Source organism: Macaca nemestrina, chromosome 10 (genome assembly GCF_043159975.1).
Source record: "Macaca nemestrina isolate mMacNem1 chromosome 10, mMacNem.hap1, whole genome shotgun sequence".
In the NCBI taxonomy this organism is placed as follows: Eukaryota; Metazoa; Chordata; class Mammalia; order Primates; family Cercopithecidae; genus Macaca; species Macaca nemestrina.
The window spans coordinates 124,743,897-124,768,029 of NC_092134.1; the positions used below are offsets into that span (position 1 = coordinate 124,743,897).

The window sequence follows — 24,133 nt, forward strand, 5'->3', positions numbered from 1 at the left end:
AATTATTTTAGAATGGCTTCAGTGGCTATAAACTTTGAACTTAGGAATAGACAGAAGTAAATTCGGTTGTGTCTTTTCAATACTTTTATCATCAAATATTGAGAATATTTTTCTACTATTTCATAGTCACCATATTCAAATTTCATCCATATTTTTCCTTTGTTCCCAATTATTTTCCTTAACTTTATTTATATGATTTTGAAATTTCCATTGCATTCTGTTCACCCACACATTGCACCAACATTCACATTTGAAAAAAAACAATTACTGGCATACAAATATCATTGTTATATAAAGGGTAAGGAAAGGAGTTGTTGGCTGTATTTTCTTAAGCATTGCAGGAAGTTATTTGCTGTTTTGGGCAATACACGCACACACTTTCTTACGGAGTTCTTCTATTATGTTGAGAAGCTCACAGGGAGATTACAAAATAACCTTAAATTGGTAAATGAGTCAATTGGGTGGCATTATCAGTTAGTGCACATTGTCAAATTGCAATGTGTTGGACTTTTACAATTGCACTTTATTTCTGTTAAAGGAATTGTTATTTTCTTCCAATTTGTAAACCCATGGTCTCCTTGAAAAATAAAACTCTGCACTTGACATTTTCAGATTCACCTTATCCCATTTCCATTAAAGACAAGTCTGACTTTGGGAGCACTAAGAATTTCAGAGAATTGAATTCCAGAGAGAAACTCCTATCAGAATAAGTCTGCCTATCCAGGAACACAGAGGACAGCTTTTTCTCACCCCTGCTAATGAAGAGCTAGACTAATGTCCCCTCTTGGGGTCTGCAGTAATACTCTCATGGAACATTCATTTGCCAAAGCTGCTGAGTTAACTCTGAAGTCCCCCTTTCCCAGAGCAAGTTGTCTATAAAGACAGTAAATTTAAGGGGTCAGGAAAATGGTGTCTCCCAAGACACTGAGTAAAATATTGCAAGTTCTCACAGCCCATTTCAAACTCTCCTATGGATTGGTGATGGCAAGATGTGCATATCTTGAAGAGGTCACCTCCGAGAAGTTTCTACATAGCAGTTATTACACAGACTAGATAACTGTGGAAATAAAGGCACTTTTGTAAGACTTTCCTTTCTGGTGCAATTAAAGTAGAGGTTGTTACTATATACTGCAATACAATTAAGGGTGTAAGACCTTATGTTAAAAGTAAAGGCTAATAAATGAAACCATTAGTAAAAAGCTCTTTAAGGTAAAACATTTAGCATTCCCTAGTACATTCCACAGCTTCAGGGAAGGAGTTTCGTAAAGAAAAAGGAAAGAAAGAAAGAGAAAGGAAGGAAGGAAGGAAGGAAGGAAGGAAGGAAGGAAGGAAGGAAGGAAGGGAGGGAGGGAGGGAGGGAGGGAGGGAGGAAGGAAGGAAGGAAGGAAGGAAGGAAGGAAGGAAGGAAGAAAGGAAGAAAGGAAGGAAGGAAGGAAGGAAGGAAGGAAGGAAGGAAGGAAGGAAGGAAGGAAGGAAGGAAGGAAGGAAGGAAGGGAAGAGGGAGGGAGGGAACAGAAAAGCTTATATTAGAGCCATTAGGAAAAAGAAGTTATAAAAAATGTTTTGTGGCCATGGATGCTAGAATTTATTTTTAGTTATTCGATAATGTTCCTGAATTTTATTCTAATAAATGTATTATGGCGCTAAAACATGAAGTCAAATCCTGTGTAACAGAAGAAATTGAACTGAAGCAATCTCTATTGTTGGCTATGAAGGGTTTCTTTGTTGTTTTTTTGTTGTTTTGCTTTTTTTCCCACCTAACTGAGTACTCTGTCATCAGCAGGAGGTCAATTTATGGTCTCTTTAAGGTGGATAAATCCAATAGTTTTTCTTTCTTTTCTGTTATATTTTTAAAACCTACCTTAGAATAGTGAGAATTCACTTAATATATGGACTTCAAGAATGATTTTCTCTAAGGAGGATGCTTTATGCCAAGAAGTGGATCTCTCACTGATACTCATTTTCTGGGGACGGGTTTGTGACTCCATGTAACACTAGCTCTTTTAATAGCCACAGGAAGAATTAGTTAAAAATTGACTTCGAATGTAATTCATTTGCTACAGAGTGGGTTTTCACCCCCTGCTCTTCTCTTTCACTAACAACCACATTTTCGCTTCTAGTCCTTTGTTAAAAAATGAACTGCACAGCAAAAGCATGGGAGGATAAGGATTTCTGAATACCATCATGCACCATGGTGTTCCCAGCATTTAGCCATTAATGCGTGGCTGCTGTCCTGTGCTAGAGGAGGGATGAGAGGGAGTTAAGAGGAGCAGCTGTCTAAGGAAAGCCCCAGGGATGAGCTCCCAGAGACACTTACCTGGAAAGAAAAAAAACAGTAACCTTCATGGGGTCTAGTCTCCTCTTGGCTCTCTGCACTCAACTCCCAGGGATATGGCTAGTTACCAGCCATGCCACTAACGTTTGTGTCACTGCATGCAAACTCAGCACAGAAAAAACCGAGAGAAAAATGCTGCTTTATTGATCTACTCGAACTGAAATTAGTAAGAGTTTGATACAGATACCTTGCAGAGTTAATTATGGGCAAATATTTGAATTGAGTATAGTTTACTTCAGCCCAGTTTTTTCCCTTTTGTAAACAGTCAGTGTTCGCTTATTGACTTTGTTCTCTCTAAAATTCCACCATAAATACCAATCAAGGGGATTGTGGTATGTTTTAATGTACATTTAAATCAGTGATAAGACCCTTTAAACTTCTGCTTCACTTGGAAATTAAAAAGGTCTTTTCTACTGATCAAAGGAACTGCAGGCACCGCTGAAGAATGGGGGAGTAATCTTTTGGATCACTACAATATTTACTCATAAATGAGCTAAGAAGGAGTTTTACTCTACATCTACCATAACCAAACCATTTGGATCAAGAAGAAACTTGTATGGCTCAAACAAAATATATTTTTAACTCATATCAAAATATTTCCCAGGGCTTGTAGAAATAAAAATGATGTAGGTAATTATCCTCTACTTTAGACAACTAGATAGTTTCCACTGGTAGAGATGGTTGTTCATAATCTTTAATAAGGGGTCGCCATCACCTATTTCATCTGTATAGGATTCTTGGTCCTGATTTTTTTTTTTTTTTTTTTTTGAGATGGAGTCTCTGCCACCCAGGCTGGCATGCAGTGGTGGGATCTTGGCTCACTGCAACCTCTGCCTCCCGGATTTGAGCGACTCTCCTGCCTCAGCCTCCAGAGTAGCTGAGATGACAGGCGTGCACCACCACGCCCAGCTAATTTTTGTATTTTTAGTAGAGATGGGGTTTCACCATGTTGGTCAGGCTCGTCTCGAACTCCTGACCTCCTGATCCTCCCGCCTCGGCCTCCCAAAGTGCTGGGATAACAGGCATGAGCCACCGTGCCTGGCCTGGTCCTGATTACTAATCTATAATGTAAGGTGACAACAATGCCACCATTTAACCGTTTTTGTAAGGCAAATGAATATTAACACAAAAGACAATCAGGCAAGCGTTGTGTTGTGTCTAAGATTATGTTGCAGTTGGATATTGGTTTTATTCAGAAAGCAACTGAAGCATTAGTTCCACAATAATAAATAACATCTTTAAATCATTTTTTCTACTGGCTTCTTCATTCTTAGGAGAGTCTAGTTCAGTAAGATTTCATGACTTCTGGAATCCACATCTTTCGAGTAGAAACATAAATACTCATTTTTATCCTATTACAGAGAAGTATTTATAAATATATACATAGTTTTAATAAAAATTCAACAGTTCATATAGAGAAATAAACGTTACCTTGGATAATACATTTGATTGTACCTCAGAAAGTATATCAGAGCTTTGTAATTAACAGAGAAAGTTAAAGTCCAGTTATACACAGCAGTGAGCCCCAACCTTTCTGGCACCAGGGACTGGATTCATAGGAGACAATTTTTCCATGGACCAGGGGTAACAGGGATGGTTTTGGGATGATTCAAATGCATAACATTTATTGTGCACTCTTCTTATCACATTTTAGTATATAATGAAATGAATATTCAACTCACTATAATGTAGAATCAGTGGGAGCTCTGAGCTTGTTTTCCTACAACTAGATGGTCCCATTGTGATGGGAGACAGTGACAGATCATCAGGCATTAGATTCTCATAAGGAACACACAACCTACAACCCCCATATGTGCAGTTCACATAGGGCTCGTACTCCTATGAGGATCTAATGCAGCCACTGATCTGACAGGAGGCCAACCTGGGGTGGATGCAAGCAATGGGGAGCAGCTACAAATACAGATGAAGCTTCAATCACTTGCCCACCACTCACCTCCTCCAGGACCAGTCCATGGCCCAGGGGTTGGAGATCCCTGATATGAAGAATCTAAGTCCCTTAAGAATAATCTCAAGGAACAGGGAAAAAACAAACAAACAACAAAAAAAGAAACAGTAATTTGGAGACTGAACCTTGTAATATAAACGTTAGTGTCTTAGTCCATTTGTGCTCCTATAACAGAATACCACAAATGAGGCAATTTATAAAAAACAGAAATGTCTCACAGTTTTAGAGGTTGGGGTGTCCATGAGCAAGCTGTTAGCAGTTTTGGTGTCTAAGAAGTGCTGCCCTTTGCTACTGAAATGGTGTTTCATTGCTGCATCCTCTGGAGAGAAGGAACAGTATGTCTTCACATGACGGAAGGTGAAAGGGCAAGCTAGCCAAACACTTAGTGGGACCTCTTTTATAAGGGTTTTTTTATCTCACTCAGGACAAGAAGCCCTCCTGGCCTAATCACCTCTTAAAGGTCCCATCTCTTAAGACTATCACATCGGCAACACCTGAATTTGGGAGGGGAAACATTCAAATCATCGCACTCTAATCTTGACCTTCTCAAATTCATGTCCTTCTTACATACAAAACACACTCATTCCATCTCAGTACCCCCAGAAGCCTTAACTCATTTCAGCATCAACCTCGAAGTTTAAGTCCAAAGTCTTATCTAAGCATCATATCAGTGAGACTCAAGGTACAAATCATCCTAAGGCAGATTCCCCTCCAACTAAAAGACTGTGATATCAAACAAGTTGTGTGTTTCCAAAATACAACAATGGGACAGGAGTAGGACGGACATTCTCACTCCAAGAGGAAGCAACAGGAAAGAAGAAAGGAGTAATAGGTCCAAAGCAAGTGCAAAATCTAACTAGGCAAATCATACCAAATCTTGAGGCCTAAGAACAATCCTCCCTGACTCTCTATTCCACCTTCTGGACATTCTGGAGCAGGAGTTAGTCCCCAAACCCTCAGGGGACCCTGTCTCATGGCTTTGCTGGGTGCAGATCATGTGCCATGACTCTCAGAATTTAGAGTTGGGTTTCTGTGACTCACCCAGGCTGGCATTGCATGCTGGTGGTTCTACAAGTCTGAGGTCTTAGGGCCAGACCTACCTCCGATGGCATCACTAAGCATTGTCTAAACTGGGGCTCTTTGAGGTGGCCATGACTCCAGTTTTCCTGCACGTTTTCCTAGAAGGTTCTTTGCGTGGCAGCCTCACCCCTATCGCAAGTCTCTGCCAAGGCCCAGAGGCTCTCTGCAACAACCTTGAAATCTAGATAGAGACAGACATATCTCCACAGATTTTTCACTCTGTGCACCTATAGAATTAGTACCATGTAGGAGTCGTCAAGATTTATGGCTGTACCTTCCAGAACACAGTCCAAGCAGCACCTGGCCCACGTTAGCCACAGCTAGAGCGCTAAGGAGCACTGTACCAGCATGTGAGGAGCGACTTGAGATGGTGTTAGGCAGTGAGCCCCATGGTCTCACAGACACCCTAGGTCTCTCCCTCAAAACCATTCTTCCATTGAGGCACCAGTATTCTGGGCCAGATGGATATGGTAGCCTCCAAGATCTCTAAAATCCCTTTGGGGTCATTCTCCCATTGTGAATAGCACCTGACTTCTCTGTATTCATGGTAATCTTATCAAATAGTTGGTTAGGTAGCTTGAACACAAGCCCTTGGTTCCCTCTCCTATATATACTTTTTTATTTTTTAAATGGTCTGGTTGAGAATTTAGAAATTGTAATGTTCTGCCTCACTTTTAAATTAAAAATTCTTCCTTGGAATCATTTTCCTCTTCTCATATTTTACTCTAAGCAGTTAAGAGAAGGCATGTAGCATTCTGAACACTTTCCTTTTTAGAGATTTATTCTGCCAAATATTCAGGTTCAATCATATCATCTGGCAGTCCCAACACTGGATATTTATCTGAAGGAAAGGATTTCAGTAGACCAAGGAGATATTTGCAACTCCATGTTTATTGCAGCACTATTCACTATGGCCAAAATATGAAGTCAACCTAAATGACCATTAACAATTGAATTTTAAAAATGGTGTGTCCAGTTAGAATGGCAATCATTAAAAAATCAGGAAACAACAGGTGCTGGAGAGGATGTGGCGAAATGGGAACACTTTTATGCTGTTGGTGGGGTTGTAAACTAGTTCAACCATTGTGGAAAACAGTGTGGCGATTCCTCAAGGATCTAGAACTAGAAATACCATTTGACCCAGCCATCCCATTACTGGGGATATACCCAAAGTATTATAAGTCATGCTGCTATAAAGACACAAGCACATGTATGTTTATTGCGGCACTATTCACAATAGCAAAGACTTGGAATCAACCCAAATGTCCATCAGTGATAGACTGGATTAAGAAAATGTGGCACATATACACCATGGAATACTATGCACCTATAAAAAAGAATGAGTTTGTGTCCTTTGTAGGGACATGGATGCAGCTGGAAACCATCATTCTCAGCAAACTATCGCCAGAACAGAAAACCAAATACCGCATGTTCTCACTCATAGGTGGGAACTGAACAATGGAAACACTTGGACACAGGAAGGGGTACATCACACACCAGGGCCTGTCATGGGGTGGGGGGAGGGGGAGGGATAGCATTAGGAGATATACCTAATGTAAATGATGAGTTAATGGGTGCAGCACACCAACATGGCACATGTATATATATGTAACAAACCTGCACGTTGTGCACATGTACGTTAGAACTTAAAGTATAATTTTTAAAAAGGTGTGTATATATATAAATTATATTCAAATATATCATTTTTAATTTGTTTCTATATATGTATATATATAATGACATACTATTTATCCTTTAAAAATAATGAAGTTCTGCCATTTGCATCTACACCGATGAGCCTGGCGGACATTATATTTAGTGAAATAACTAGGGCACAGAAAAATAAGTAGTACCATGTGTTCTCTTGTATTTGTGAGACTTAAACATAAATTAAGCTTTTAGAATTAGTGAGTTAAAGTGTGGTTATTAGAGGCTGGGAAGCACAGGGTGTATGGGGGATAGAGAGAGGTGAGTGAATGGATACAAAACGACAGCTACACAGGAGGAGTAACTTCGAGTCTTCTATAGCACTATAGCACAAATATGCTTAACGAAAATTTATCGTGGTTTTAAAATAGCTAGAAGAGAGGATTTTGAATGTTCCCGATGCACAAAAATGATAAATGTTTGAGGTGGTGAATATGCTAATTACTCTGATTTGATCACTACACATTGTATATATGTATTGAAATATTGCAAATAAATATGTACAATTGTACATATCTATGTGGTACAGAGTAATTGTGTGTGTTTTTGTGTGTGTGTGTGTATATCCTGGTTCACCACTTTTAAGTTCTGTCTTCTACAAAATTCTAAAGACACAGACACAATTCAGCCAAGTTCTTTGCTGTTTTATAACAAGGATGGCCTTTCCTCTAATTTCCAATGCCTTGTTCCTCATTTCTATCTGATTCCTCACCAGAATGACCTTCATTGTCCATATTTCTACCAACATTCAGTTCACGAACACGTATATAATTTCTAAGAAAAATGTAGCTTTCTCTACAGCTCACCTCTTCTGAGCCCTCACAGGAATTGCTTCATTTATAGGAATCTTGGCTTTTTCTAGCCTGCCCCTCCAACTCTTCCAGCCTCTGCCCATTACCCAGTTCCAAAGCGGCTCCCGCATTTTTAGGTATTTTTTATAGTAACACTTCCACTTACTATCAATTAGTGTCTTTAGTGCATTTATGCTGCTATAGCAGAATACCACAGACTGGGTAATTTACAAAGAACAGAAATTTATATCTCACAGTTCTGAAGGCTGGGAAGTACAGATTAAGAGGCCAAAAGGTTTGTTGTGTGGTGAGGGCTGTTCTCTGCTTCCAAGATGGCGTTTTATTGTTGCATCCTCCGGAAGGGAGGAACTTTGCGTCCTCAAATGCCAGAAGCTGGAAAAGCAAGCTAGTGAATACTGCATGAAACCTTTTTGTAAAGGCCTTAATCCCATTCATGAAAGAATAGCCCTCCTGACCTAATTAGCTCTTAAAGACTCCACCTCTGAATACTATCACATTGGCATTCCCTGAATTTTGGAGAGATCACATTCAAATCATTGTACTCAATGAAGGAGTCGTTATTTGAAAAAAAATATTTACTTAAATCTAAATAAAGTACAAATGTACAAAGTTTCATTCAGTTAAATGAATGCAAAATTTGAGCTGTAATCAATTAAAAAACATAATTATTTTATGTGATCTTATTTTTAGATTTATAGAAACCTAAATTCTATGTATAACTAAATGAAGTAGCGGATATGATTAGCATCATGTGTGGTACAAAGTAATGCCAAATATAATCAACCATCAGGTATTCATTATTTTAATATCTCTTAGCCAATTACAGAAACACAAAATGACAATTAGGGTGTCAGCAAAGGAAATGTATCTTCAAGAAAAAGGAAAACTTTTCAATGCGGAAGCTTAAAGTTTACCAGGAAGTAGAACAATCCACATGGTTATGTATGGTTTCAGCCTTTTCATGATGCTCCAGACACACACTTTCAATTTCCTTCTGGTATTCCCAAGTCAAAATTCACATTGTTAATAACCAAGCAATGCATTAAAAAGCAAACTTGGCCGGGCGTGGTGGCTCAAGCCTGTAATCCCAGCACTTTGGGAGGCCAACACGGACGGATCACGAGGTCAGGAGATCGAGACCATCCTGGCTAACACGGTGAAACCCCGTCTCTACTAAAAAAATACAAAAAAACTAGCTGGGCAAGGTGGCGGGCACCTGTAGTCCCAGCTACTCAGGAGGCTGAGGCAGGAGAATGGCGTGAACCCGGGAGGCGGAGCTTGCAGTGAGCTGAGATCCGGCCACTGCACCCCAGCCTGGGTGACAGAGCGAGACTCCATCTCAAAAAAAAAAAAAAAAAAAAAAAAAAAAAGCAAACATAACATTTTTCAATGTACCCTTTTGACTACTGTGGTGTGTTAAAAGATGCAATATTATATGTATGTGGGGTGTGCATATGTGTATAAACATAAAAAGAGAAAGAAAAGGAGAAATTTTAATTTACACATTACAATTACACATGTAGTTTCTCTACATGATTCTACTACAGGGTTCAATTTTTTTTTTTTAGTTTTATAGATCTTAAGGTTGATGAAATCCAAAACGCTGAATTGCTGGTGAATATTCAAAGTGCAATTACTAGAATGGAAGAGATAGAGAAGCTAAAATCAGTTGTTAGTTGTGTCCATAATGTAGACTTTTTGATCTCCAAGTATGATGACTAGAGAGAGGATGGTAAAATATCCTTATGCAAGGTTTTTAATTCATCAAAAGAAAAAGAAAGCAATAAATATATAGTGAGAATGGTTACTTATAGTACATGTAACATGCTTAATATAAAATAAAGGAACTCTTAACAAATGTTCATTATTATAATTGTTTCATTATGTAAATCAATGAAATTTTTAAAAAGACAAGTTATTTTAACATATTAATACTTACAAAGATATATTCTAAGCAATGAAAATTGGGAATGTGAATTATAGTGAATAACCAAAGAATGAGGAAGTTACTATATGACAGAACTTGCATACTCAAATTTGTTACAAATTTCCTAAAGAAAATCATCACTTAAAGAAATCACACTTGACATAATTAGTCACATCAAGAATTATTTTAAGAATGTCAATTTTAAGATAGCATTTGGACCAAATTTTTTTTAAAAAGGAATTTTGTTATACATTGATGTTTCTCATTATAGCAATGTTGTAATTAGAGAAAGGAATTGCTCCAGAAAAAAATGTTCTCTCAGGCAAGATTCACTGTCTACTTTAGAAATATTACAAAATATGAATGGATAAACCCTAATAATTATGACAATGTAAAAGATAGAGAAATATTATTTGAATTGTGAGTCCATTTCATTTTGGTATCTCTCCTTACTGTTCATGTTTTAATAGACATCTGCCACTGTTCAGTAACATAATTTAACAACCTTAGTAAATAAAGGGCAAAGAAATGCTGTGAATAGGTGAGGATATAGTTGAAAATGGTAAGAGCAAAATGAATAAGAATATCTATTTTTTTTTCTAAAAAGGCAAAGGTAAACTGGAGCTGTGTTAGCACATAATGATGAACACAAAAGAGTAAGCTAAATATTCGGTGGAAGTAATGAACAGAAACAAAGGAAAAACTACTATTTATTTCATACTTTAGTGTTTTAGTAGATGTAAACATTGTGGTAATATAAGAGAAGTATGGAATTTTTATATTTTGTGTGAGAAAGGAAAATGAAGATTAGTGGGTAAAATTTATAAGAGTATAAATTTATGTTAACCTAGGAAATATAAATGGTAATATTTAGAGGCTCCACTTTCAACCATAATGAAGTAACAAATGCTGAACTTGCCATCTAGCTGAAATCAGCTATAAAACTGAAAAAAAAATTTTTTTGAGACAACTCTTTCCATTCATTGGAAAGCCAACACCAAAGAATTGTGAACCATTATACAGGGAAAATAACAACAACGGGTGAGTCATATGGATGCCTTGGCCTTCTGCATGGAGTTAATTACTGGACCCTGGCTCTCAGAGAAGTACAATAAAAATGGTTTTGTAATCTCACTGAATTGAGTAGCCTGGAATTAGATATTAGCAAGATTTGGAGAACCAGGATTTGGTAGACAGAGTACTGACAAAGGAAAAGCTACTCAAAGAGAGTTTTAAAGATCTGCATAAGGGCCATCTTGATGCTTGGCTGAATGTTCTGTTGCACATATGTAGAATGACTCCACAGGACCAGGCAAAGAATAACATTAAGAAAATACAACTATGGCCTGGGTGTGGTGCCTCCTGCCTGTAATCCTAGCACTTTGAAAGGATGAGGTGGGCAGATCACGAGGTCAGGAGTTCGAACCAGCTGGGCCAACATGGTAAAACCCATCTCTACTAAAAATACAAAAAAACTTAGCTGGACAAGGTGGCATGTGCCTGTAATCCCAGTTACTTGAGAGGCTGAGGTAGAAGAATCGCTTGACCCCTGGAGGTAGAGGTTGCAGTGAGGCGAGATCGCGCCACTGCACTCCAGCCTGGGCAACAGAGTGAGACTCCATTTCCAAAAAAAAAAAAAAAAAAAAAAGAAAAGAAAAGAAAATACAGCTCTCATAGAGCCATAAAATAAAAATCCTCCAGAACTCTCATGGGGTTGGAGTTTGAATTTAACAAACCAGAGTGAAGAGACATCATGGAACACATCAAACATTTTGTAGAAATGTCAGATGGTTTACACATTAAAATTAAAACTAAATTAATTATAATGTAAGTCTATTCTAGACCGTAACAGGGATGTTTAGAGCCATTTTATAATGACAAGTAGGCAGTTGTTTAAGGGGATAAAACAATATTGAATGTATGTGCACTTAATAACACAGGCTCATTTTATTAGTCTGTTCTCATACCACTATAAAGAACTGTCTGAGACTGGGTATTTTCTGAAGAAAAGAGGCTTAATTGACTCACCGTTCATCAGACTGTAAAGGAAGCATGGCTATGAGTTCTCAGGGAACTTACAGAAGGTGAAGGAAAAGCAAGCATATCTTACTATGGTGGAGCAAAACAGACAGAGAGAGAAGGGAGAAGCACTATACTCTTAAACAACCAGGTATTGTGATAACTCATTCACTATCATGAGAACAACAAGGGGGACGTCCATCCCCATGATTCAATCACCTCTCACCAGGCCCCTCCTCCAACACATGGGGATTACGATTCAATATAAGACATTAAAATGATGTAGAAGCAAATGAACTGTGCTTATAGAAAACACTTACACCTTTAAATTGTTATATTAGAAAAGAAGAGTGTTCTAAAACATTTACATTTTCACCTTAAGAAATTAGAATAAGAACAACAAATTAAACTCATAGTTGTAAAAGGAAAGAAAATAAACATATTAGAAATCAGTAAAATAGAAAACAAGGACGATATACAGAAACACTGATGAAACTAGAAGTATTTTCTTTAAAAGGATCACTAAAACTCATAAAACTCTACCTAGAGTAATGAAGAAAAAAAAGTAGAAAAAACTAAATTAATAATGAAATTGAAAAAAGAATATCACTAAGAACCTACAGATATTGAAATGACAATATGAGACTTATGAAAAAATATGTTCATTAATTCAATAACTTAGATGAAATACTACAAATTTTGAGATAAACTAAGGAACTGACATAAGAAGATATAGAAAACTTACATTACCCTGTACGGATTAAACTGTATGTATTTTGTTTTGTCTCTATCTTTCCCTCTCTCTGACACATAGATAGATAGATAGATAGATAGATAGATAGATAGATAGATAGATAGATAAACGCAGAATCTCCAGGACCAAATTCCTTTACTAGTGATTTTTTTTATTATTTAATAAGGACATATTTCAAGTCTCACATAAACCTTTCAGAACATTCAAGGGTAGAGAATATTTCCAAATTTAGACAAATATATCACAGAAAAAAATACTAATATATTTCATGAATACTGATAAGCTTTAACAAAATATTAATAAATCTAACTACAATTACATACAAGGAAGATATCTGGGACCAGTTTTGTCCCAGAAATGTAAGATTGTTTTGATATTCAAAAATCCATCAATATAATGCACTACAGAATGAATAAACTTACATTTAACATTGTACTGGACATCCTAGTCTGTATAGTTAATAAGAAATAAAAAGAGGTACAGGTGTAGAAAAATTAAAATCATCTTTATTTTCAGACAATATGATTGTGTGCGTGGAAAATCCTAAAATCAACCAAAAAATAAAAATAAGAAATTAATAAGTGAAATTAATGAGATCAAATGACACAAGGCCAGTATATGCAAATAAATTTTACTTCCAAGCAAAATCATTTTGAAAATGAAAGAAATTTAAAAATCATCATAATAGTATCAAGAAACATAAAATACTTAGGTATAAATTTAGCAAATATGTGCAAGGTTTATATAGATAAAACCACAAATTACTGCTGAAAGGTATAAAAGAGAGCTTAAATAGTTGAAATTATATGCAGTGTTTATGCATAGAAGGACTCAAAATTTTTAAGGTATCAATTCCCTGTTAGTTAATCTATAGATGCAGTGAAATCCCAAATAAATTTCTTTTGGACTTTTATTGAAAAATTGATAAATTGATTCTTAAATTTTACATGTTAATGCTAACAATCTAGTCTAGCCAAACTAATCTTGAAAAAAAATATGTAGAGGACTTACATTTTCTAATTTCAAAACTCAATATAAAGCTACAGTAATTAAGACAGTGTGCTTTTGGCATAGGATATATAGAGATCACTAGAATAAAATAAAATGTCCAGACATAATCAGACACAGATATGGTCTTTGTATTTCAGCCAAAAAACCACAGAAATTCAGTAGAGAAATAATAATTCTTTTCAACAAATGATGCTGGGATATTCTGGATTTCTGATTGAAAAAACAGTAAAATTATACCATTCATAAAAAATAACTGATAAAATGGATGATTGCTCAAAATATAAAAGCTAAAGCAATGACATAGAAAATAGTGTAAGAGAAAAATCTATGAAACTTTGGGGGTAAAGAAGCATTTCCTAGCTAGAACAGAGAAAACACTAACTGAAAAAGAAAATAATAATCAATTGGATTTCTTCAATATTACAAACTTCTGTGTGTCAAAAAACACCATTAAGAAAATAGAAAAGCAAGCCAGCTAGTAAGAGAAAACATTCTTAATGCACATATCTGTCAAAAAAGTTATATCCATAATACTTACACAAATTACACCTCAATAATAATAATAAATCAAATAGCTTCATAAAAAGTAATATATAAAACATTTAAATACTTTATAAAAGAAGAATGTGAAAAGTTGGTTAATATTATAAGTCGCTAGGAAAACGTAAATTAAAACCACAATGTAGTACCACTGCACCTATACTAGAATGGCTGAACTTTAAAAATTTATACCAGTTGTTGGTGAGGATGTAGAGCAAGTGATACTCATTATGTAGCTGGTGGGAGTGTTATAAGGTAAAACAATTATTGAAAATAGTTTGTGGCTTCTAATAATGTCAAATATGGTGTTATGCAATTGCAATTCTAAGCAATTCCTCTAGTATTTGACTCAAAGATGAAAACATATATTTATAAAATAGACTTCATATACAAGTGTTCATAGTTGATCTATTGATAATCACCTAATATTGGAAACAGTGTAAATATTAATTAATCCATAGGTAGTATAGTCACACAGAGGAATAAAAAGGAACAAAACAATGGAAAAGGAAGAAATAACTGATAAATGCAAGAACATGGAAAATCTAGAAAATATTTAACTCAGTGCAAAAATTCAGGCCTCAAACTGAATATTGTCTGACTCCTATTATATAAAGTTCTCACAAGTATAACTAATCTAGAGTGAGACAAATAGTATGCTTGACTGAGGCGTGAAGTGGCAGGGACTGGCTGCAACTCATGAGGAAATGTTTGGGGGTTATGAAATGTTCTATATATTAACTGGAGTTGTGGTTACATAGGTTCATAGACTGGTCAAAACTCAACCCATGTTTTTTTTCCATTAAAAAGTGACTGCATTTCCTGGTATGCAAATTACATCTCAGTAAAGTTAAAAAAGAACACAAAGCAAATGATGTCTAAACTCATTTTTTCATCTAAACTAAAAATGGAACAGGTTCTCTCTCAAGCTGGTTACCTTTTTATCACAGATATTTTCATGAAGCCTCAGTGAGGTATGGGTATCTCTGCCACTCAAATCTAATGTATCCAATACGCTCTTTTCAATAACTAAAATACTGCTTTGCCTTTTGTATTATTTATCTTGATTTGATACCATCCCTCACAGCAATTTGTTGTATGAATATTTTGTATGATATATTGAAGCAAAGGGCCAGGGCCAGATGACTAATAACCTCGCAATGTTGGCAAAAGTATTCTTGCATTGGATATGAGGCTTAACCTAGCCATTTCTATTTCTACAGTAATATCAATAGTGGTTGCCTTTCTAGATAGTTACCAGAAAACTGTTGTGTATTATCTGTGGGATTGTTTCTGAGCCCTCTGGGATTCTCTGTAGCATCGGTGGGACAGCAGCCTTGTTTTGCTTCTTCAGGTCACCAGCTGCAATAGATTGAGCCAATTCTACACCCAGCTGTCCTCTATTATCACAGATTTTCTTCTGAGAGAGAGGACTATCTGGTGTATTAGGTTTTCCGTTGCTGACATAACAAATTGCCACCAATTTAGCTGTTTAAAATAACACAACTTTATTATCTGTCAGTCAGTTCTGTAGATTAGGAGTCCAGGTACATAGCTCAACTGTGTTCCCTGCAAAGAATTTCACAAGGCAGAAATAAAGGTGGTTTCAGGGCTGTGTTCCTATCTGGAGGCTCTAAGGAAGAATCCATTTCTAGGCTCGTTCAGGTTGCTGGCAGAATTTACTTCCATGTGGTTGTAGGATTAAGAACACCTTTTCTGTGGGCTGGCAGCTGGGTTTGTTCTCAGCTTCTAGGGAAGTTGTGTTGATCCCTAGTTTGTAGATTTCCTCAAAGTCAGGAGTGACAAGTTGTGTTCTTCTGATTTAATTCACCCCAACTCCACCTTCTGCCTCATCTTTTCTGCTACAGCCTCTGACAGACTCTTCTGACTTTTGCTTCTAAGGGCTCATGTGAATAACCTGGGTACTCCCAGAAAATACAAGACAATCTCCCTTTTTTAAAATTAGGTGATTGGTAACCTTAATTTCACCTGTAAATTCTTTCAAAGCAGTACCTACACCAGGGTTAGTTACACTGAATAATCAGGAGACATGAATCTTATGGAGTGAACCAACTTTAAAATTTTACCTACCATACGTGAGTTGATAATTCTTTAAATCAATTTCATCAAGTGTTCTCTGATCAGTACTCATCAACATTTGCCAGTTATCTTCTCTCACCATTACTGCTGCTACTTTGATCTCAATTTTTTTATCTTAAGTTTTTTAGTAAATAATACATTTTTTTAGTAAATAATACATTGATGATACGGTATATAAAATTACTGCATATGAGTTCATAGTGCAAACCCTTAGGTCCATGCATAGGGAACAGAAATTGAGGGTATTAGCCCATTTTCACAGTGTCAGAAAGAAATACCTGAGACTGGGTAATTCAAAAAGGAAAGAGGTTTAGTTGACTCACAGTTCCGCATGGCTGGGGAGGCCTCAGGGAACTCACAATCGTGGAGGAAGGCGAAGGGGAAGCAAGTACCTTCTTCTTGCTTCAGGCGGCAGGAGAGAGCATGAGACAGCACAGGAAAAAATGCCGTTTATAAAACAATCAGATCTTGTGGGAATTCACTCATTATAACGAGAATGAGGGAAACCACATGGGGGAAACCACACCCTATAATCCAGTCACGTCCCATCAGGTCTATCCCTAAACACCTGGGGATTACAATTCAAGATGAGATTTGAGTGGGGAGACAAAGCCCAATCATATCACAAAGTACATAATTATTTCGGTCTTGACTACTCTCCTCCTCCACAAGCACACACCTTAACTCATCTTCCTTATGTTGTAAAATTAACCCTATGTATGAGAGAGAAAAGTAAATAACTGTTTATGTTTGACTACTCTTTAATGTTATGAGGGTTATAGTTATGGGAATAAGTCACGTTTATTGTTCTATATTAAGATAGTCTATGACTTTTGGCCACCTCACCCTCCAATGTTTTTGTTATTTATAGAAAAAAGATAATTCCAGAGGATGTGAAGAAAATCAAGTTTAAAGTTATGAAGGCAAAAGTTTAAGTATTATCTGAGGACCACGAGATGCCAAGGGAGAGATTTCTATCTGGAAATGGTGACACAGATGGACTAAGTTGGGTCAGGACCATTATGAGAGGTCTCTCCCCATAATATCCAGATGTCAAAAGCGCCTGACCCAATTCAACAGTGACCATCTCAAAGAAGTGTCTTATTTTTTTATGTCCCTGTTTCTAAGTTCTGCCAATATTAACATTCAAACTATCCAAACATGGAAAGAGAGAAATTAAAGATGTATATGCAAGAAGGAAGAAAGAAAAGTCACTTTACTAGGGCATCTCAGTACAAATGAAACTGGGAAAGTTTCATTGATATATATCCTAGTGATTCAAATTTTGCTTTTTATGTGGCTTTATGTACTGTTTCTTCTTTACTGCCCAGATGAGACTACTTGGCAGGTAGCATGTTCAAGATCATACCAATTATAACATACTCCATAAAAGTTTTCATGACTGATCTTGTTGAAATAGCTTTAATGTTTTCCTCACACTACTAGATACAAACAGGAAATGCAAAGAAATCAAGATTCATTTGTTATCTATAAAATGCACTCATAATTTATTTATGACAAAATCTTAATAAACATATTTTAATGCTTTCTAGTTATCTGACTAGATTGTATCTATATACAAGAGTCCAGCATATACATTTTCTTATATTATGAATTCGTAAAGCATAGAGACTCTCCCTGTAGAGTGCCCAGTGTCAAATAGCTAATAGAGCATCATGCTCAAAGATGTATTTAACGAAGTTATAAATAATTTCTTGTGATCATGACACTCAAAATCCTTAAACCAAGAAGAATCTGTTATAACAAACTAATAACCTGAATTTTAAAGTTAGATCATCCTAGTCCTAATTTTATCACTCTTTGGCTTTAAGCAAGTTTTTTTTAATGTGCAAAAATGGGCATTATAGTAATTTTGCAAGGACCTATTAATAAAACATTAATTATTATCAATTTAACATATCATGCAGATAAGATAATGTATGACCAGATTGAAGGTAACATAATGAGGTATCCTTTGAAAATGATCCTTAGATGTTATTTGTTCATTCCAGCATCAATTTTTCCAAAAATAACAAAAGAGAAAAATACATCAGAATTGAGCAACAAGATACATGAAACAAAATGGAAGTGTCTGGAGTGAGTCTGAGTATGAAACGTCTGCATAATTTGCATTTAGACTTGAAATACTATTGTGTAAGTATTACTCTTTAAAAATAAAATGTAAATTAAACTTAATTCAGAAATCTCATTTCCTTCCAATGTTATTTCAATAGTTATGAAGCTTATCTCAGTCAGGAACTGTATGTAGCTAAGAAACTGTGCTTGATCTAAAAAAGCCCTCGGGAATAAAACTGCTTCACAACTGGTAAAATATTATCATTCATTTTGCCATTTTGCTTGGGATTTTCCCATCACTTTGAGTTGTCTCTCTTGCTTCCCAAGACATCTCTGCTCTGACAGTAAGAAAGGGGGATCCCCTGGGTAACATTCAGACAGACCATGTGGCTTGACAATTTGAACTTACTCTTTGCCTTTCAACTTCTCCTTCCACCTCTCTTCTCCCCCAAATCCCCAGGGATGCACAAATTTTACCTTCACTATGTGAAGATGTGTTTGGGGAAAAGAGGAAAAAGTGTTTTTCACATACAGTTGAACATGACCAAATTATATCAGTGAAACCTGATGAGAAATGTAAAAAAAAAAAAAAAAAAAAAAAAAAAAAAAAAAAAAAAAAAAAAAAGTTAAAAGATAAATCTTACTTTGCTTTATCCGGAAGGAAATTTATATGGCTACTATATAAAACTCCCAACTCTTTATCTAAGATTATTTTAGCAGCCTTGGAAATTAGTGTAGTTGTTGCAGAGGCTGAAAAATCACTATGAGAGAAAATAGTTCTCATCATCGCTTTACTAGATTCATTCTCTTTTTCATTAGAAGCAAAACATAGTTGGGGTATCAGGCTCAACATTTTTTTTAGGTCAAAATAAAAGTCAGAAATTATTTATCACATGAGCTATATAATGGATGAATTCTCTAAGGTCCAGTTTTGGACTTGAACTTAATGCAGTGTCTGTAAACTAGAAAAACTATGACAAAGTCCAGCTTATCTTATTTATCATCGTTATCATTGTCATAAAATATATATCAGGTGCTGTTTCCAGTGCTCTGCATCTATTAATTTATTTAAACTTGAGAACGCAGTCTTCTACTGGCGCACCTACAGTTCCACCCTTTGGCCTCATTTGGCTTTACTTTATTGTAATGTCCCTTCGCGTGCCCCTATTCAAATGCATGACTTCCCCAGTCATTCAGACATAATGCATTTTTACATTCTAGCCCAGACAATGTCTCTGAACTGGATATTTTCTAACAAACGTCTAAAAAACCCTCTGTGTTTTTAAGTTTTCCAAAAAAACTTCTCCGTTTGGATGGCACACTGGCACCGCCAGCTCAAAATATTTTCTCTCCCTCTGTGTTTGTTGTCCTGATTACTTGGACAGCATGCTTCAAGTCGCCCAAACAAGAATTATTTCAGTCATCCCACACGCTTTTCTCTTTTACTTTTAACATGTTTAGTAAAGTAAAACTAAAAAAGTAATACTTTCGCTTTACTAATCATTCTCTAATCTAATTAATTCAAGTTAATACTGTAGCTTTTGTTTATCTTTGAGTCTGCATCCCCATGGCAAATGTTTTAAGCAAATACCGTGCTTCTACTCCCTAGGAGAAATATTATCTCACCATTGGGAGTACAAACACTGGATTCAAGTATACATGGGTCCAAATCCAATTTTCACTGCTTTCTGGCTATGTGAACTTGGACCCATTTCTTAATCTTTGCAACAGGAGTATAGAAAATCAATATTTTTATCAATATAATAAGATGAAGGAAGAGTAAAAAAAAAAGTTATAAAAATTACTTGGCAATAAACAAGAGACCTCAAATGAGATGTTACAGTAAGTCCAAATAAGTTGGAAAATAAAACAAACGTAGAGAAGTAAATTTAGTTTTAAAAATTCAGAGATTATGAGACTGCATTTTAAAAAATCAACTTTATGTTACTTACAATAAAAACACCTAAAAAAATGCAACTTTAAAGGATGCAAAAATAAGATATGCCATGAAATATCAACCATAGGAATGTCAATGTATCTACATAAATCCCATTACAGAATTATAAATCGTAAGTGGAAGTTAAAGCTTTGTCTCTCTTTGCTTTTATTAGTAGGTAATTTATGTGGCAATTCATAGACACCTAATTGAAAATATCTTATATAAAACAGGGAAATCATTGGTTTACATGCTAGAAAGTTCAGTCCTGGATTTGGCTTAGATATAGCCGTACTCGGGAGATTAAATGTGGGGTTTATTTTCTCCATCTCTTGGCTCTACTATCCTCTTCGTGTTGCTTTAATTCAGCAAATAAATTATCTGCACAGGGCAGGAAAGGTACCACTCTGAGCCTCATTCACAAGCTGCCAGCTTACCAATCCTAGCAGGCATTAAGGGAAAGGGACTTCTCTCTTCCCATGCCCATGTAGCAACCTTGGGACAAACTCTGTTTGGACCTGCCAGGGGGAAGTCGATGGATTATTTCTGACTGGGACTCCTGCCCAGCTGATTGACCGTAAGTGAGAATAGAGACTGTGATTGACAGAACTACTTGGATTATATGCACATGTAGGATGGAATAGCACTTTAAAAGTAACAAGTACTGAACAAGAAAAAATGTACACTAAACCTCTTTTATTGACTATTGGTTATAGTAAGGCAAGACATACCAAGACCATAGTGAGAGATGAAGAAAAAGATCCAAGAAGGCCTATTTTTAAGACATATGATGGGCTTGGCGACAAAATAATTCTCCTGTGGCTTACATACGGTTCAGCCCAATTCACTATGACTTATTTAGATGTAAAATATTTATTGAACTTTTGAACTCCATGATAATTTTCTCAGATCCTGTGACAACAGGGAGCTGATTTCTAGCTTATATCTGTCTTCTCCTTAGATTAATGACTAAAACACATTTATTTGGAAATACATGACATTTTAAATTGTTCTTTCTGACTGTAGGCATTCATCAGTATCACAGTATCAATCTTAATACAGTATAATAAAAATGTAAAAGTTTTTTAAAAGTGATTTTTGTGTAGCATTGTGCTTTGCTTTCTTCCTTTTACATGTTTTTCTCCACATATTGCAGATTTCCAGGGGCAAATGAAATTAGCCTTCAATGGCTTAGGTTTTAGTGACCAGATCACAGATTATTTACTGATGCTGCATTTTTGATTCAGATAAAGCCTTTAGGCAAACGTCACAAACCTCTGTAACTGACTATAACAGAGGGACTTAAAGGATACCTATACATTGAAGTGAAAGATAGTATTAAGGGAAAGAAAAGTCAACATAAGGGGAAAATTGGAAGCAGATAAGAGAAAGCATAAAAGTTTATAATAGTTAGGTGTCCAAAATGAATCAAAAGCTTCTCTGGACAAAATAATAGAATAAATACGATTTCAATGGCATCTTAACATCCTTAGTAGAACAATAGCTTTTAATCCCTCATAAGTATCCTAATGCAATTGCTATGCTAATTTCTTCTATTTTTACTATTTTTTTGAAAACAGATTGCATATATAATAGAAACCTCCAGAAAAAGCAGAAATTAAATGACACTAACTTCTAAAAGACTTTTTATTTGAGACTTTCCATTCATTCTAATTAGTCCTAAGGCATGAAAATTGACCACAGTGACCTTTGCTTTTGAAATAGTGGTCCCCAATCTTTGTTCTCAAGAACACTGAGTCTAGAGAGAGGCATGCAGGAGCTCTGTCACATACTTCTTTGGAAAGTGTCAAAATATAAAGCTATCACCAGTTATACCAAGTAAACAACCATAAGAATTTTCATAGTAAAGAAAGTTAAAATAAAGTTGATATCACATTAATAAAAAAATTTAAAAGTAATAAGAACTGCTGGCCAAGGTTGAAAAACTGACATTAAATTAGTCCTCTTGCCACTAACACAAAACAAAGCAAACAAACAACAATGCCCTATGAAATTAGAAAAGCAATACGAAAAGAAATTTGTCACCTATTTTGGACAACAGACATAACAGACCTAGGATCCCTGACAGAAGGGGAAAAAAGTATCAAATACACCCTACAGTTGCCTGACTTTCTTGCTAGAATCATTTTCAGAACAATGTGCAGGGAAAGGAAATCCAAGCAGAACAAGAAAGTCTTCCTGAGGTTAAAAAGGTTGAGATGATCAGAACTTGTAGAGCATGTTACTACAGAGGAGATGGATACAGAGAGAAAGATACACCCAGAAATTTTAAAACGGCCTTACTTAAAGCTCTGACTAAATATTAAGATGAATATGCCAAGTGTGACACTCTACGAAGCCAGGCAAAGAACTCTGGGAGTAAAGACTTATAAAGGAGCTATAAACCAATGTAGTGCCTGAGCTTTTAAGTTCACATCCACTGAGATATGCTTGAAGTCTCACAGTTTCAAAGACATCTCATCCAACATCCAGGAAATTCAGTGGATGCTTCAGAAATGCCATACCTTAGAATAAGGACTAAACTAAGAGGAGATAAAAGACTACACTGAATGGGCACTAACAAAGTGTGAAAACAAGCTTGAAAAAGATGAAGGTGATTGGCAAGTAATTTAATGGTTTGCAGAACAAAACCAAACACTAAAGATAGGCAACAGTATTCATACACCCAATGATGTTCAAACTGTCCAGCAGCCAATCAATAATTACTAAATAGGCCAAATACTCAAAAATGTGACACAGGATCAGAATAAAATTAGTCAATAGAAACAGAATAAAAAATGACAAGGATAATTGAATTAGCACGTAAAAACTTTCAAAGATCTAAATAAATATGTCCAAGTACTTAAAAAAGCATAATGTGATAATGAGAACTATAGAAAGTTGAGGAGCTGAATGGAACTTATACGCCTGATTATATATCTGACACGGATGGACTTAATGAGAAATTAGTTTTTCTCAAGTAAGACATAAGTAGATTTGAAAATATGACATTAGAAATTATCCAAACTAAAACGTAAGAACAAAAAATAAAACATTGGAAAGATTTAAAGTTTTGATGATTTTTGGACAAAGTTAAGTAAGTTAACACATATATAATTCAAGTATCCTAAAGATGGTGGGTTAGGTAAATGTTTGACAAAATAATGTGTGAAAAAATTTTCAAATTTGATTTTTAAAAATTAATCCAGAAATCCAGGAAATTTAATGAACCCCAAGTAGCATTACACCAAGATACATGATAATCAAATTGCAGAAAACCATTGACAAAGAAAATAACATTGTAAAAGTAGTCAAAGGAAAAAGACACATTACATCTAGGGGAAAAAAATTAAATTACTACTGAATAGTCATCAGACAGAATTTAGCCAGAGATAATAAAATAAAATTATTAATCTATTGAAAATTGGTTAGTCATACTAGAATTCTGTACACAGTGAATATATTTTTCAAAAGGTATGGCAAAATAATGCCATTTACAACAGAAAAAAAGTTAAAAATATATAGCAGTAGCCAACCTGCACTACTTGAACTTCTTTGGGATAAAGGAAAATGTTATCAGATGAAAACAAGTCAGAATCATATTTGTCCATTATATAAACAAATATGAACAATTTTTATGTTTTCCAAACTTTCTAAAATACACTTGTCTGTTTTGATAAGAAGTAGTACTTTTTACCACTCGAAAAGTATATACCACTGTAAAAGCAGCATTTTGAGTGGTATATATATCATTGTGGGAGTACATTATATAATAGAAATACAAGTACATTATATGATACAAAAGACAAGTAGTGTAGAAATATACTGTTGTATAGGTAAGTGACATTATATCATTTGAAAGTAGATTGT

At 35.5% G+C, this 24,133-nt stretch overlaps 1 long non-coding RNA gene across 1 annotated transcript in view; it reads right to left on the reverse strand.

The window, feature by feature from the left end:
- LOC105481467 (uncharacterized) overlaps nucleotides 1–16,617 on the reverse strand; it is a 197,956-nt gene extending 181,339 nt beyond the window's left edge. Inside the window, exon 1 of the long non-coding RNA XR_011608597.1 lies at nucleotides 16,575–16,617. This is a non-coding gene — a long non-coding RNA (uncharacterized lncRNA). The remainder of the gene's footprint in view (nucleotides 1–16,574) is intronic.
- Nucleotides 16,618–24,133: the final 7,516 nt, after the last annotated feature.